Source organism: Micromys minutus (genome assembly GCF_963924665.1).
Source record: "Micromys minutus genome assembly, chromosome: 11".
Classification (NCBI taxonomy): domain Eukaryota; kingdom Metazoa; phylum Chordata; class Mammalia; order Rodentia; family Muridae; genus Micromys; species Micromys minutus.
In genome coordinates, this window is record NC_137980.1 from 26,889,330 (window position 1) to 26,902,956 (window position 13,627).

General features: G+C 46.1%; 1 protein-coding gene across 3 annotated transcripts in view; it reads left to right on the top strand.

Moving 5' to 3' along the window:
* The first annotated feature begins 4,199 nt into the window (after positions 1-4,199).
* KLHL8 (kelch like family member 8) overlaps positions 4,200-13,627 on the top strand; it is a 34,491-nt gene continuing 25,063 nt past the window's right edge. Inside the window, exon 1 of one of the 3 annotated variants that reach the window (XM_080925479.1) lies at positions 4,200-4,315. The gene's annotated coding sequence lies outside the window, so the exon portion shown is untranslated. The other 2 variants (XM_080925480.1, XM_080925481.1) reach the window with 2 other exon arrangements.

The following is a 13,627-nucleotide window of genomic DNA, read 5'->3' on the forward strand; positions in this document are numbered from 1 at the left end:
CTAGGGCATGACAGAGCAGCAAAACTTCTTTGGTGAAGAAGAAGAAGAAGCAAAAGCAGAAGAAGAAGAAGGAGGAGGAGGAGGAGGAGGAGGAGGAAGGAGGAGGAGGAGGAAGGAGGAGGAGGAGGAGGAGGAGGAGAAGAAGGAGAAGGAGAAGGAGAAGGAGGAGGAGGAGAAGGAGGAGGAGGAGGAGGAGGAAGGAGGAGGAGGAGGAGGAAGAAGGAGGAGGAGGAGGAGGAGGAGGAGGAAGAGGAGAAGAAGAAGAAGAAGAAGAAGAAGAAGAAGAAGAAGAAGAAGAAGAAGAAGAAGAAGAAGAAGAAGAAGAAGAAGAAGAAGAAGAAAAAGAAGAAGAAGAAGGAGAAGAAGAAGAAGAAGAAAACCAGGTATGCTCTGCCCCAGTTACCTGACACTATAAAGGGGGCTGCTTGCCTCCTCCTCTCTTGCTCTCTCTGGCTTGGCCTCTTGCTCTCCCCCCTTGCACCTTCTCTCCCCATTCCCTCCTCCCCCCTCCACGTGCTCATGGCCGGCCTCTGCTCCTCTACTTCTCTACTTTCTTTTCTCTCTCTGCCTCTACTACCCTCTTATCTCCCCCACCTCCATACCCTGAATAAACTCTATTCTGTACTATACCATTGTGTGGCTGGTCCCTCAGGGGGAAGGGATTCCCAACATGGGTCCTTCAGAGACATCCCCCCTGCCCCCAGGCCTCTCTGCACCTCCATGGGCCACACTCCCTTCCCCTTCATCTCTTTCCTAACATTGGTGCCGAAACCCGGGACATCATCTTTTCTGTTTTATATACACATCAACCATTACCACAGATCAGTAACAAGTTAGAAAGCCTTGTCAACACTGGGGATTTCTAAGGAGCACAGCTGAAGTCCCAGTGGCCATCTCGAAGATGACTCCCGTTTTAGCTTCACCCACAGATCCACCCCCAAATGCCTCAGACACATCTCCGTGGAAATAAGAGCCGGTAGCCTCCTGGGTGAGCATATCTTCCAATAGCGCCACCTCATCCAGAGGTGTTCTCTTACACCGTTCATTCAGACCTTTGACACACTTTCTCTTACACAAGTATTTGGAGCCACAGTGAGACTAGCTACTTTTGTTTAGGAAGCAGAGCTGGAGAGCTGAAACAGTTTATGGGGTCAGAACTTAATATAGTTGCTATCTGGCCCTTGACGGAAAATATATGCAAAACCGTTAATTATGCAAAGCTGATGTGCATTCATTCATTATTTATTAAGAACATAGTATATCTAGATCTATCTATCATCTATCTATTTCAAGCACTGTGCTTCTCTTTTCTGTCTAAGAAACTTTCAGACAAGTGAAAAAAGACGGGTCATGAGGTAAAATGCTTGCGGATTAGTGTTACTCTAAGGATAAAAATTGGTCTCACTGTGTGGAAGACAGCTACAAGGGGTGGGTGAGCCTTCCTGATTAAAAAGTCTAAGTGCTATGGGATGGTTGTCAGGATTACACAGGCATCGTGTTAAAAGAAGCAGAAATGATAAAGCCCAATTAGAAATGAAGAAACTTAAAACTTAAACTCAGAGGTGAGTGGAGATGACCAGAGGCTTGTTTATTCATTTTGAGATTTGTGTACACTTTATTTTATGTGTGTGAGTGTTTTATTTGCATATACCTCTGTGCACCAAGTAAATAAAGAGGATAGTAGAGGGTGTTGGATCCTTTGGGAACTGGAGTTGTAGCTTGTTGTTAGCTACCATTGAAAGGACAGGCATTGGCCCAGGACACCCCAAGACCAAGTTCTCAGTCAACACAAAGGTTGGTTTATTTACCCCAGAGGGACAGAGGGCTAGAGTAAAAGACAAAGGCAGGAAATGGAAGTTTAGGGAGACCAGAAGGGAACAAAGGAGGGGGGAAGGGATGTTTGTCCTGGGGGGGGGACACGACACAAAGGACTGTCTCTGGACAGAGAGAGGACAGCCGTGGCCCATGGGAAATTGGTGCTTTGTAAAGGTAAAAGGGAACCCCCAATGTTAGGGTGAGTTGGTTTCTTTGGATTGGGCAGGTGAGCCAAAAGGGACTTTTGATTGCTGGACGTCAATATTTCAATAGTTGGACCTTGGTAGTCAGCCTTAGGAGGGGAAGTGGTCAAACGTGGGAGTAGACCTTGGTGACTAGCTTTAGAAACACAATGACAGTTTCAGCAAGGCAGAGGAAATGGGAGAGAAGGGCAAGGCCTGCCAGAGCCATGCTCGCTTTGCCAGGGCTGGCCAAAGTCACCTATTAGGGTGCTGGGGACAGAACCTGGATCCTCTGGAAGAGCAGCCAGTGCTCTGAACCACTGACCCATCTAGTGTGATCACCAGAAGTTTAAAGATATCTTTGTCAGATTGATTGCATGGTTTCTGGAAAGAAAACTGTCATTAACTTATTAGCATAAAATAAGCTACCAAGCCGAGGCCAAAAGAGGAAGCCAGCAATGTTTCTTGGAGGTAGAACACAGGAAGTAATTGCTTTTTGTTTCCATTTTTCAGTTTTGCTTTTTTTTTTTTTTTTTTTTTTTTGAGACAGGCTTTCACGCTGTAGCCCAGGTTAGCCCAAGGGTATCTTATTCTGCCTTCTGAATGCTGGGATTCCATACCTCCTGGTTATGGAAGTAATTGTTCAGGGAAGTTTAAAGCAGTAGGACTGGCATGGAGGAAAGGGATGGTCAGAGGCCATGGGTGGGCGGACAGGGACACAAGCCAGTGAGGCAATTGCAGCAGGGAGATGATTATCTTGGTGGACCATTTTCATGCTGAGACTCTCCGCAGCACTGTCTGGACTTGCCCACTGCCTGCAAGCTTCAGCTCCTTTACAGAGGAAGATGAAATTGCCTTCTTGATTAAGCTTTCTGAATCCATTTGCAGACAGCATCTGAAATATTGGTGGAGGTTTAAAGCCCTTTATTCCAGGATTAGAGGGAGATATTTAAAACATAAAATGCAAATGCCAATTGGGATTTAACATTACCCTTTATCTCCACCAAGTACAATCAGATAATGACCCAGGAGGTATCGTTACATCCTTTCTGGTTTTAATTCATGGAGCTCAGAGTGGCTGGGGGGGGGGAAGGGGGGGGACGACGGGGAGAGGAGGGTCTAATATCCTCTGTTTATGGATCAACTTGTGTACTCTTAAATGAAGTTGGGAGGGGGTAAAAGCTAAGAAAATCTCTAGCTTTAGAATACCACATACTTCGTTTCTTCTTAGTTTATCTCACTTTATAAAATCTATATATTTAAAATAATTGGGTGAAATCGTTGTTGTGGATGTATCCCTTTTAGGACAAGGCTTTGCCCCGGCTGCTCGTTTTATTGCCTTTTGCTATGAATATTTAACTTTTAAAAAAATGTAAGTTTTTGTTTTTGTTTTTGTTGTTTGGCCAGACCCTGCTATGCCAATAGAAATTCCTCTCTAGGACCAGTGTTGTAGCAATTTATGAAAGAAGTACTCCCAAATCCACTTGAGGGAGAAGGATAAATTGGGGCTTTCCATTTTAGGGGACTTGAGATCCTCATCTTAGAGGAAGCCTGCAGAAGTAGCCCTAAGGCAATGGTTCCCACCCGTGGGTGATGTTTGGGCAGGTTATGGTCCCTTTGGGGCCTAGATTACACCTGTGTCCCCTCAGGCCCAGCTGGAGGCTCTCTAGTTTGCCTAGGCTGGGTCCAATTTGTATCTTTGTGTCTCAGCTGCACGAACAGCTGACCAAGCCACCCAATCTATGGCTAAATTTCGTATATGCTTTGAAGATTCTGAAAGCTTCAGAATACCCTGGGGGGAGGGGGGAAGAGTTCAAGGAACTAAAATATTTCCTTGCTCTCTTTTCCTACATTTCCAGCAACTTTACTGAGGATTTGGTTTATCTCACCATTTTTTACTAGTAATTGTGTTTAACACTTGGTACCTCGTTCAATTACTTCCTAAATTTGTAGATATAAGTTGTTTTGCATACATTTTGCAAAGCGTGAGTTAAAACTGATATAGATATCAGGGATAGATATAAAACTTGGGAAATTCCCAGCGCAGGGGATGGATGCAGGGAAGGACAGAAGAGAAGCCGGGTAAGGTCAGAGGGCCTGCAGTCGACTCGCTCCGCAAGGAGGCATCCAAAATCTACATTTCCCAGAGTGCCGCGCGTGCCTCGCCGCTCCGCCCCGCCTCCGAGGCTCTCAGGCGCGCTCCGCCGGGCCGGGCACGAGCGAGCGGACGGGCGAGTGAGCGCGTCCGCCCGGTGTCCGAGCGGTGCTGGCGCGGAGCGGGTGTGGCGGCTCGGCCTGCGCGGCGGCCGCGAACAGAGGTAACCGCTGCGTCGGGCCGGACTCAGCCTGGAGCGGCCACCCGCGCTCGCGTCGGTGAGGAGCGGCGGGGCGGCGCCGGCGCCATCCCTCCGGGAACCGCAGGGATCCGGGCGGGCCTCGCGGGCCGCGCTGCCGCGAGCGGCGGCTCAGGTGCTCGGGGTCCCGGGCGGGAGGCTGCAGGGGTGTCCCCTGCCGGGGCTCCCGGGGCTCCTGCAGAATCCATACCCGGCCGGCGGCGCCGCTCCGGGCTGAGCTCGCAGCTTCTCCAGGGAGGGTCCCCGATTGGTGGACACAGTTTGGGGTTCCTAGTCCTCTCCCGGGCTTGCACGGCCCTGATGTTACCTTTTGTGAAGCTCGTTATCTTCTGTTTTGTTTTGGTTTTTTTCTCCAGGCAGTATTTATTGTCATGCATTTCGTGCAGATCTCAGTTTTGAATATTCCTGCTAACCTGCTTTAATTGCCTACCTTCATATCTTGCTTCTTACCTTAAGGTATTAGCGTAGGCGGATACTTTGCGCAAAGGGTCTTACTTAGAACCTGGGTTGCCCCAAGTAATTGATCTGCCAGGTGCACGTGTTTTTTTTTTTTTTTTTTTTTTGTTTTGTTTTGTTTTGTTTTTTTTTAATGCTGTTTTTTTTTCTCTTACATAAGTTAAATTGCTTATAGTTCTGTTTTTCCATCTTCCGTGAGCCCTGGCCGTAGCTAAGGGGCGGGTGGTGTACGTTTAGCAGAGCAGAGACCCTCTGCTAGTGTTACCAGAGCCTGCGAACCACACGCAGGTAGCTTTGCCATTAGCTGCTGCTTTTCCGCCTGCTTCCTCCTGGCACCTATTTTTTGGTTTGTCAGTCAAACTGACTGACCTACTTAAAACTTTAGTCATGTTGCCTTGAAATATCAAATAGTAGAAACACGAGTATAAAAAGAAGTCACAAGCTGCTGTCCTCAGCTGTATGCACTTGGATTCATATCCATTCTTACATTTTCTACCCCTTCTCCCACCCCCAGGGCCTTGTGCATGCAGGTAGAACACACTACCGCTGAATACACCCCCAGTCAGAATTTCCACATTTAAAACTATTCTTTTTGCATTTGATAACTGGTAGCGCTATTAATTTGTAACGTTATACATTCCGTAATAAATTCCAAATCCTAATTTTAGACTGCCGCGGATAACGAAGACTGTATTATTTCCCCATTCCTCTCCCAACCTCCCCGTTGTCAAGTCCCTCGTGGGACCAGAACCTACACTGATGTTTCATTCTCTCTCTTAGTTTAGTCCTTTACATTGAGGTTCAAATAGTGCTAGGAGTTGTGGCCGTTAACTCAGTTGATAGAGTGCTCGCCTAACCTGGGTTAAACGTCCCACACTGCATAAACTGGATGTAGCAGTGGGTACCTGTGATCACAGGCAGGAGAGCTCGGAGTTCAAAGTCATTTTCTGCTACACTGAGGCCTGCCCGGGCTGTGTGAGACCCTGTCTCAAAAACAACAGCAGCAAAATCTAAGCAAAAAGCCAAAAATGGGTACTTGAGTGTTTCCATCCTTCCCTTTCTCCCTCCCTCTTTTCTTCAGTTTTCAAGACAGGGTTTCCCTATATAGCCTTGATTGTCCTAGAACTAGCTCTATAGACCAGGCTGGCCATGGACTCACAAGGGAGATCGCCCTGGGTCTACCACCTGAGTCGGCACTGGCGTGGGCTGCCACCTCCTAACTTAAGCCTTCCACTTCTTACGTTTGCATTTTCAACAAATAATTTATTTTTGTATAGAAAGAGTTAAAGAGATGAGCAGGAGCAAGTATTTCATAAAAAAATAAAAAGCCCTGTTTTTCAGTGGTAAGCTTTTTAGCATACTTGAATCTTTCTCTGGAAAAAGTTTTATATTAAGTAATGAAGCCAGAGGAAATTGGATATTTAAATCTTTTAATTAGAAAACATTTTTGCAGTGCCAGAAATGAACATCCGTGGACCATTTAAAATATACTAATTCCTGTTTACTGCTTCCGCCGCCAACATCCCACATGTGGTCAGCCTGTTGGCTCTGCTTGGAGGGGATGGACTGAGCTCACAATTAGTTCTGAGTTAAAATCCCTGCTCTCCACTCATTGGCCATTTAATCGTGGCACGTTGTTATCTGAACCTGTTTCCTTAGCTGGATAAGAGGGATAAAAATACCGACTGCCTCTGTCTTCCCGGAATTGTGAGGATTAGTCGTTATTGTATGTGGGGGCACTTTATACTGCGTACCCTGCATGTGACATGTGCCAGCACAGTGTAAACACTGCTGCCTTCACTTTGCCCTTGAGGGGCTGGTTGTACACCAGTATTATTACATTACTTGACTGTGTGCCTGTCTCATTATTTGCTTATGATTTATTGAATTGGTCCCTGCAAACTAGAGCTAGAATTATGAAGGACTGGCAACAGCCTGGGAACTTTCCCACCCCCTGGCTCTGAACTCTGGTCTTCCAGGAGTCTAAGAATTAACTCTGTCAGTCTGTGTTTGCTGGGGAGTAGACATGATTCAACAGATTCTCACTCAAAGGGGGTTTGAAGCCCTCTTCCTCTCCAAGGTGCTTTTCTGCTTCTTTGTTTTGTTTTTGAGACAACATACTGCTGTGTATGTGTAGCCTGGGATGATTCTTTTTATTAAATTTTTTATTAGATGCTCTCTGTATTTACATTTGAAATGTTATCCCCTTCACCCACCCCGTTCCCATTCCCCCTCCACCTCTACTTGTCTTTACAAAGGTGCACTAGCTCCCAGTCACCCTCTCCACCTCACTGCCCTGGCTTCCCCTACAGTGGGAAAACACGCCCTCCCTGGACCAAAGGCCTCTTCTCACACTGATGCCAGACACTGCTATTCTCCACTGCATATGCAACTGGAGCCATGGGCCTCTCAATGTGTGCTCAGTGGTTGGTGTTCTAGTCCATGGGAGCTGTGGAGGGTTTGATTGGTTGATAATGTTATCTTCCCATGAGGTCCCAATCCCTTCAGATCCTTCATCCACGCCTCCCCCCCCCCCCCCCCCCGCACCCTCACTGAGGTCTTCCTGGGATGATTCTAAACTTCACATCCTCCTGCCTCAGCTTCCCAAGTCCCTGGGATTACAGGTATTCACAACCACACCTCATAAAGTGACTGCAAGAGTATTGGTTGTGGAATTTGGAGGTTCAGGAAGACAAGCTACACCACACTACACAACATAGGGAGAGAGTGGGGAGGAAGGAGAGAGGGAGGGAGGGAGGGAAGGAGAGATTGATTGATTCCAGGAACCACTGACTTAACTGCCTACAAGCTTTCTTTACTAGAAAACTTTTAGAGTGAGGTGACAGAGCACAAAGAGGAGGAAGCAGGAGGAGGCCATGTTTGAAGCAGACGTGGCCCCCCAAAGTGAAATGGAAGGTGGTGGTGGTGATAGAGCGCCACCTTCTGGAGGCAGGGCCACTGGTCAGCCATCACTTGCTGTCCCTACAGACTCTTCTATTCTGCCTTGCCTGCCAGCGTAGGTGGGCGTTCGAGCAGATGCCCCAGTGCTGTATTACAGCCCAGCATGTCTGACTTGAATGCTAAACGATAGCTTGATTTATTTTAAAATTTCTACATTCTTACCCTCAGCAGAATACCAAGTGCTAAGAACGTTCTTGTACTTTTCATACTTGGCATACTTGTAATCATGTAATATTTTGCATCAAAAGAGCAAAGTCTTGTTAAATCCTAATTGATGACTACCTTGATACAGAGGATTGTTGGTTTGGGAAAACACATGCGGTGTATGATTCACAGAGAAATGTAACTGTCTTACGTAGATCTAGATTGCCATTTGTGGTTTTGGTTTGTTACAGTTTCCATTAGTGTTGGGAATCCTAGCATTAGTATATTTCTAAGTTGGAATTCACTCTTACAGTAGAGTTTAGTAGCAGCAACTACATGTAAATGTGCCGATTCCTGGGGTAGACAGAGTGTGGGCTTTGCAAGGCTTTACCGTGAACAGTGCGTGGGAGGAGAGAGTGGGGGATGGTGGTGCTGTGCACAGAGTGATGTTTTCTTCCTTTTGATAGTGGTCAGATTTACTGGGACTCTGGATGCTTTCTAAAGCTGAAGGTTCATAGCCTCGCAATACTTGGGAACTTGTGGAGTAATGACCAGCACCGTGGCTCTCCAGACCGGCTCTTCGTAAATATAAGCTGAGAGTAAATGTCACACGAGAGGGCAGTGCTGGTGTTTGTGGGGAGCTGCTTGTATATGAGATCATCCCACTACCTCATTTTAATAAAGAATTATTTACTTCAGTTGTGAGAGTTTGAGTTACATTCACTGCATGTAAAAAAAAAACCAAATGGTCATCATCTTTGAAAAAAAATGATAGGAATACTACTATTTTAAGATGGGTGATTTTTATGGGCGCTCTCCTACTCTGGAAGTCTAAGAAGCTGGAAAGTATTTGTACTGGCTGGTATGGTGTCAACTTGACACGGCTGGAGTTATCACAGAGAAAGGCGCCTCAGTTGGAGAAATGCCTCCATGAGATCCAGCTGTAAGGCATTTTCTCAACTAGTGATCAAGGTGGAAGGGCCCAGCCTATTGTGGGTGGGGCCATCTCTGGGCTGGTAGACCTGGGTTCTATAAGAAAGAAAGCTGAGCAAGCCAGGGGAAGCAAGTCAGTAAGAGATATTCCTCCATGGCCTCTGCATCAGCTCCTGCTTCCTGACCTGCTTGAGTTCCAGTCCTGACTTCCTCTGGTGATGAACAGCGATGTGGAAGTGTGAGCTGAATAAACCCTTTCCTCCCCAACTTGCTTCTTGGTCATGATGTTTGTGCAGGAATAGAAACCCTGACTAGGACAGTATTTGTTGTGTGGAAAGAATATTATTGATGTATTTTGATGCTCATTATGACACATATAGACACCGCCACAGAGTTAAAACCAGTGCCACATTTGGACAGTCGTGAGACTTGGCTTTGTAGTCAAGGCTTCCCAATGTTGACTCCTGGGCATTCCTGCCTTACACCTCTGTGGTGTCGGATGGGCTTTCTTACCCTCAAGTAGTCCTTGTCTGTGAAGGGTTCTCTGTATTTGTACCCCAAATGTCAATAAAGCATGCTTTATTTCTCTACTATAAAAAAAGTATTAATTGGAGAATTGTGTTCCTTCCCAAAAACCTCTGGCCCGATCCTTAATCACAGTAAAAACATTCATTCCTTTTTTTTTTTTTTTTTTTTTTTTTTTAGCTACCTAGTGTATACTAAAGCCAAAGCCAAATACTTTATATCATATCGCTTCATTTAAATTTCACAACCGCATGAAAGGAAAGCGGCAGGTCACGTTATTCTTTGTAACTCACCCAAGCCTCCACAGCTAATAGACTCAGACTGTGTGTCTCCCAAGGCTCTGCTGTGAGTCACTGGTTTATGTGCCTCATGTTAGACATGGCTAACATATTTCTCCAAAAGCTAGAAGGCAACAGCTTTCTGTGACACTGACTAGAAAGAGACGGACTTAAACCCAGGGTCACACTGTTGCCTACAGACTGGAGCCAACTTCTCGCCTGCATCCATGGCTGTAGATGTGTCAGGGCACCCGTGCTCCTTTACATCTGTGCTGTCCACAGTGAACAGTTTTCATACAGGCCATATAGTCCACAAAGCCCAAGATCTTTCCTGTCTGGCCATTATTCCCCAAAGATTGCTGGCTCCCAGGCTGGCCCAATCCCATTCCTTTATGAGAACAATTCGGGAGAGTTCGAGACACCCTGAGAACACCTCACCACTGTCGTATGAGCAAGGGTGTGGTCTCTGAGCGCAGGACCTGAGAGTAACCCACTCACAGTACCAGCTGGAATAACACTGTTCAGTCATTCTCCTGTCTTAGAGTCACTCTGAAGTGCTTTGGGAATCCAGCTAGTATGACCCATGCTCAAAGTTCTGTGGCCTGGTTTGAAATTCTGCTTCATGTTCTCTATAGTAGACAGCTTTTGGAATCGGTTCATTATTCGAGTCCAAATCGGCAATTGTACAAATCAGTCGCATTTTTAAAAAAAGTTTTAAAGTAGAGCTTGTGTGGTTTGCTGGCAAGCTTTTAAAGCATGAGTGAGTGCCCTTAGACCTGGTGTGGAGTGACCCGGAGGAGGACCGATGAACAGGAGAAGAGGCTTTAATTATCTCGGTCTGATGGTGGCAGATAACGAGAGAGTCTAAGACTTACCTGTGTTTGGATAGAATGAGAGCTTTGAGGGCCGACGGGCAGAGACACCGCGATTAGCAGCCTTTACCATCTCGGCCAGAGCTGCTTCTCTTGCACCAGCCTGCATGTCTGTGTCTTAACCACATTGGTATCACTGCTGTCTGTCTGTGCCCCTCTGTGGATGACCCAGCTCAACAGCAGGGGTTATTGCTTGTCTTGATCCTTCATGTGGGGTTTACTTTAGTTTATAAATAAGACTTCTTTTGCATACTTTGAGGGGAATGATTTTGAGGCTCCCACTGTCTAATAGAGCTCTGGATAGCCTGAGAGCCATTTTGTAGGCCAGGCCTTTAAAGAAAATATAAGATAGATTGGTTAAGATAATCCAAAACTTTTCTCACAATTAGAATCTGACTTCTTTTTTTGAGTCAGGGTCTCTCTGTATAACCCAGATCTGGAACTTGCTGCATAGAAAATGCTGACCTTGAACTGGTAATTCTGTCGTAGACCATGCTACCATGCCTGGCTCTGGTTCTTTTGCAGCAGTTTTTCTGAGTCATTTGTTTTTCTGGGTCTGTCTAGACTAGAGGTTTGGGTGTGGGAATTAAGTGTGCTTTAACCTGAGTGATTTGCTTTGGTGACTGATTGATACCAGTCTTGCGTATGCCTTACTGGTAAGGCATAACCAGAGTCTTTCTCCTTGAACAACAGGAATTAGAGCTTCTCCAAGTCTTTGTGCTCACAGACTAGTCTGTAGGACAATGTGTGGTACCAGTCTGTTTGTGGTGTATGTGTTCAAACTAAATTTGTGTGTGCATGCTGCAAAAGCTAAAACGCTTTCAGATGCCCGTAGTTTTTTTTGGGGGGGGGGCATGTATTCAGCTTTCTGTTACTATAACCAATCTTGAAGATAGTTTATGAAAAGGAAAAGGCTGACTTTTGGCTCCCAGTGTTGGAGGTTCTGGGTCATTAGTTGGCTCGTTGCTTTGGACTGTTGGTGAGGTAGAAGATCATGGTGGGAGCTTGTCCTGGAACAAAACAAAGAGGGAGCCCAGCTTGCCACAGCCCCTCTAAGAGCATGCCTCTGTTGCTCCAAGATAGTTGTTTCAACCTGTGCGTTGTGATTGCTTTGGGGGTTGAATGACTCTGTCACAGGGAAAACACAGAGATTTATATTATGATTCTTAACAGTAGCAAAATTACAGTTATGATAGCAACAAAAGTAATTTTGTGATTGTGGGTCACCACCACATGAGGAACTGTATGGATTAAAGGACTGTATCATTAGGAAGGGTGAGAGCCACTGCTCTAAGATTTCCTACTCATCCCCTTCCCCCACAGTCACCACCACCTCCAACAGTGCTGAAAGAGCAAGACTTCAAGATCCAAGCTTTTAATCACCAGGACTAGTTTAAACCTGCTTTACTCTAAATGATAGTCATTAGAATTGATTTTAAACCACTCAGTTCTCTCTCCCTCTGTCTGTGTGTCTGTGTGTGTGCAGAAATGTAGGTGTCCATAGAGGCCCGAGGAGTTGGACCTCCCTGGAGCTGGAATTGAAGTTGTGAGCTGCTTGTGGAAGCTCTGTGTGTGCTTAACTCCTGGACCAGCACTCTAGCCTCTAGCCTTGATTTTCAAAGTATGTTTGGTCCTTTGGGTTCATTTTGTTGTTTTGAAGTGGGGGATTCCCTGTTGTCATGGAACTGACTATGTAACTCAAGCTGGCTTCAACTTGTGGCAGTTTCTCCTTCCTGGGTCTCCTGATATTTCCATTGCAGGTTGGAAAAGGCTTGAGTCTTCAAAGGGAGTAAGGGCTGGTGGGTAGTCGAAGGGCAGTGGGGAAGATGTTAAGAAGCAGGGGTCATGTCATCAGGTTTGCGTCTACACAAAGATGGTCTTGTCCTCTTCATAAGCATATAAAGTAGTAAGGCACACACCAGCAGCTTATAGGTGGAATTCTGAAACTAGCTGAATATATTTTTTTCCTGCTTTTGCAGAACCTAAAATCTTCATCTAACTGAATTGTAAATAGCACAAACTGAAGCCTTTCAAACACTGTATAATTGGGACTGTTGCTACCTGAAGTAGGTGTCACAGCAGTGACTGTGTCTTGCTGAGCCTTGCCTTACATTGTGTTGAGGTACTGGGACTGAGCGCAGGGCCTTGAGCATGCTGGGTGAGCATTCAGGTAGAGCTGCACCAGTCTTACGGCACTGGTTAAGCGGGGCTTCCGTCGGAGTGCCGCTGGGAATTTTGTTTGTTTGATTGGTAAGATAGGATTCTCCTTGTGTTCAATCCCAGCACCCACGTGGGGCCTCACCACCATCCATAACTCCAGTTCTGGGTATCTCAACACCCCCTTCTTACCTGGCACTGGGAAAACAAACACATGGTGCACAAATGTGCATGCAGGCAGATGGATAATCAATCAATCACATAAAATAAAAGTGTCCTACCCTGTGGCTGAGGGTGGCCCAGAGCTCAAGGTAGCCTTCCTGCTTCAGCCTCTGAATTCTGGGATTATAAGCGTACAGCTTCTACTCTCACCTGGAGCTTTCTGCTCGACACTGCTCACTGGTGTGCTGTAGAACAGATTGCTGCTTGTTGCGTGTGATGTGTCGTTAGCGTGTGTGTATTGATGGTACACGCCGGACATTGAAGGTAAAAGGTTTGAGCACGGCGGCCTCTGTAATTCATTAGATATGTGTTTGCATGTTAAAAACAACGGTTTGTTGCACCACGTCTACTTGGTTCCTTAGAGCCTGTCTACTTCTCTTGAGTACTTTGTGATGAGGCTTTCAGGATTTGTTGGATACTGGCCTGAGGGGAAGCAGAGGGAAAACGGAGGCTCCAGATGCATTTTGTTATCGTGATGTTTCAGTGTGTCTGGAGATGGACTTCCGTGGCCCTTTCTCTTGTTTCCTGCTGCCTTTTCGTTTTAAGTCAGCTAAATGTGCTGTGAGAAGGGGAGCTGTTCTGCTCACGCTTTACGCAGCAGGAATCTTAGATGCAGTTGAAAATAATTCTTTGTGTTTTTCAGTTCTGGAGCTTAGGTTCAGCTATATTGTTATGGAACACTAGTGCTTAGTCCCATGTGTGTGCAGCTGCACGTGCATGTATGTACA